Source organism: Salvelinus sp. IW2-2015, linkage group LG17 (assembly GCF_002910315.2).
Source record: "Salvelinus sp. IW2-2015 linkage group LG17, ASM291031v2, whole genome shotgun sequence".
Classification (NCBI taxonomy): domain Eukaryota; kingdom Metazoa; phylum Chordata; class Actinopteri; order Salmoniformes; family Salmonidae; genus Salvelinus; species Salvelinus sp. IW2-2015.
In genome coordinates this window covers 8,728,345-8,731,978 of record NC_036857.1, presented here as the reverse complement: position 1 = coordinate 8,731,978, position 3,634 = coordinate 8,728,345, and positions in this window count along the sequence as shown.

The following is a 3,634-nucleotide window of genomic DNA, read 5'->3' as shown; positions in this document are numbered from 1 at the left end:
ACCACCAAAAGGGTGAGAGGTTGGTTGGGGTTCAATTGGTCCTTGTTGGAGAATTGAAAAACAAATATAGTCCCACTAAGCTCAAACCAGATGGGATGGCGTATCGCTGCAGAATGCTGTGGTAGCCAGGCTGGTTAAGTGTGCATTGGATTCTAAATAAATCATAGACAGTGTCACCAGCAAAGCACCCCCACACCATCACACCTTCCTCCATCCTTCATGGTGGGAACCACACATGCATAGATCATTCCGTTCACCTACCCTGCGTCTCACAAAGACCAGTGGTTGGAACCAAAAATCTCAAATTTGGACTCATCAGACCAAAGGACAGATTTCCACTGGTCTAATGTACATTGCTCGTGTTCTTGGAACCAAGCAAGTCTCTTCTTATTGGTGTCTTTTAGCAGTGGTTTCAGCAATTTGACCATCGCTTCTGTGAATCATTTATTTGGGCTGCAATTTCGAGGCTGGTAACTCTAATGAACTTATCCTCTGCAGCAGAGTAACTCTGTCTTCTTTCTAGTGGTTGGAGCATTGGGTCAGTAACCAAAATGTTGCTGGATTGAATCCCCGAGCTGACAAGGCAAAAATCTGTCATTCTGCCCCTGAGCAAGGCAGTTAAACGACTGTTCCCCAGCGCCCAAAGACGTGGATGTCGATTAAGGCAGCCTCCCCGCACCTCTCTGATTCAGGGGGTTGGTTAAATGCGGAAGACTCAATTCAGTTGAAGGCATTCAGTTGTACAACTGACTAGGTATCCCCTTTCCCTTTCCTGTGGGGGTTTCATCATAGCGGCTGATGTTTTTTGCGACCGCACTTGTTTTCGACTGCAAATTTCAGTATTGTTCTGATCTTTATGTCTTAAAGTATTGATGGAATGTCATTCTCTTTGCTAATTTGAGCTGTTCTTGCCATAATAACTTGGTGTTACCACCCCTACCTTTCCACAACACACTGAATTGCTAAAATGCATTAAGGAAGAATCCACAATGAACTTTGACAAGCACACCTTAATGTTGAAAAGCATTCCAGGGTGACTACCTCATGAACGCTGGTTGAGACAATATACCAAAGAGTGTGCAAAGCTGTCCTCAAGGAAGGGTGGCTCATTGAAGAATCTAAAATATAATATTTGTTTAAAACTTGTTTGGTACTACATGATTCCATATGTGTTATTTCATAGTTTTGATGTCTTCACTATTATTTATACAATGGAAACAATAGTAAAAAGTAAATAAAACCCTTGAATGAGCAGGCGTGTAAACTTTTGACTGATATGTTACATGGACCAACCATGATTGTTTAATGCCAGTGGCAGGTCATTGGTAAAAATACAAAGCATAGAGGGCCTAGAGAGCTGCCTTTCGGAACACCACACGTACATGTTTGAGACATTAGAGCTTCCATTAAAGAAAACCTCTGAGTTATATTAGATAGACAGCCTTGAATCCACACCTATGGCAGAGGTTAAAAAAGCCATAAACACACATTTTTCTCAACAACAGGTTATAGTCAATAATATCAAAGGCTGCACTGAAATTAACAGTACAGCTTCCACAATCTTTTCCTTCAACCAATCATCAGTAATTTGGTCAGTGCAGTACATGTTGAGTGCCTTTCTCAAAAGCATGTTAAAACCTCTAACGGAGCACTCTACCCCGGGTCCGGAGCCACCCCAACCCCCCAACACACTGATTAGCATAGCTACGCATAGCTTCACAAGTATGAGTAGCATCATTAAATACATCATAAAATCTCACAAGTCCAAGACACCAGATGAAAGATACAGATCTTGTGATAAAGCCACCATTTCAGAAGATAATTTGAAAAAGTCTTAACCGGAAGGGAAAATGATGTAGTAAATTTTCTAATAAAGACTTAAAAACACTTAAGACAAAAAGATATTAATACACCACTTCATAAAGCCTCCAAATGTCGAGTATTCTTAACTGCCTTGCAGGTGCTATTCACCAATCGGCTCAAACTAAAGAATCATTGAATTCCACTAAAACCAAAAAAACCTTTCTAAGATGGACAGCTGAGAAACATTTATGGTAATAGCATTAGTTTTTGTTAGGAAAAAAATGGCCATATTTCAAGTGAAAATTTCACCACCCGCACCTCTCTGATTCAGAGGGGTTGGGTTAAATGCGGAAGACACATTTCAGTTGAAGGCATTCAGTTGTACAACTGACTAGGTATCCCCTTTCCCTTTCCTGTGGCGGTTTCATCATAGCGCTTGATGGTTTTTGCGACCGCACTTGTTTTGCGACTGCAAATTTCAGTATTGTCTGATCTTTATGTCTTAAAGTATTGATGGAATGTCATTTCTCTTTGCTAATTTGAGCTGTTCTTGCCATAATATGGACTTGGTGTTTTACCACCCCTACCTTTTCACAACACAACTGATTGGCTAAAATGCATTAAGAAGGAAAGAAATTCCACAAATGAACTTTTGACAAGGCACACCTGTTAATTGAAAAGCATTCCAGGTGACTACCTCATGAAGCTGGTTGAGACAATACCAAGAGTGTGCAAAGCTGTCATCAAGGCAAAGGGTGGCTACATTGAAGAATCTAAAATATAAATATTTGTTTAAAACTTGTTTGGTTACTACATGATTCCATATGTGTTATTTCATAGTTTTGATGTCTTCACTATTATTATACAATGGAAACAATAGTAAAAGTAAATAAAACCCTTGAATGAGCAGGCGTGTCAACTTTTGACTGGTATTGTACATGGACACACATGATTTGTTTAATGCCAGTGGCAGGTCATTGGTAAAAATACAAAAGCATAGAGGGCCTAGAGAGCTGCCTTGCGGAACACCACACTGTACATGTTTGACATTAGAGCTTCCATTAAAGAAAACCCTCTGAGTTATATTAGATAGACAGCTCTGAATCCACCCTATGGCAGAGGTTAAAAAGCCATAACACACATTTTCTCAACAACAGGTTATAGTCAATAATATCAAAGGCTGCACTGAAATCTAACAGTACAGCTTCCACAATCTTTTCCTTCAACCAATCATCAGTAATTTGTGTCAGTGCAGTACATGTTGAGTGCCTTTCTCTAAAAGCATGTTAAAAGTCTGTTGTTCATTTGTTTACAGAGAAGTAGCATTGTATTTGGTCAAACACAATTGTTTCCAACAGTTTGCTAAGAGCTGGCCGCAAGCTGCTAGGTCTGCTGTTAGAACCAGTAAAGACCACACATTTACCACTCTTGGGTAGTGGAATTATTTTGGCTTCCCTCCAGGCCTGAGTACAAAGACTTTCCTCTAGCATCAGATTAAGGATATTACAGATAGGAGTGGCTATAGAGTCAACTACCATCCTCAGTAGCTATCCATCTAAGTTGTAAATGCCAGGGGATTTGTCATTATTTATCGATAACAATATTTTCTCCACCTCTCCCGCACTAACTTCAATWAAAAAAAAAAAAAGCTTTTCTTTCATTATTTGTTGTTTTATACATGAGTACGATGGCTTACTGTTCGTTGTTGGCATTTCCTGCCTAAGTTTGCCCACTTTGCCAATGTCATAACTCTCCTGTGCCGATTTGAAGGATCAGGTTACAGTAGGTCCGCTCTACAACGTGCTCTCTCTCGTAGAGGGGGGAGAGCGGG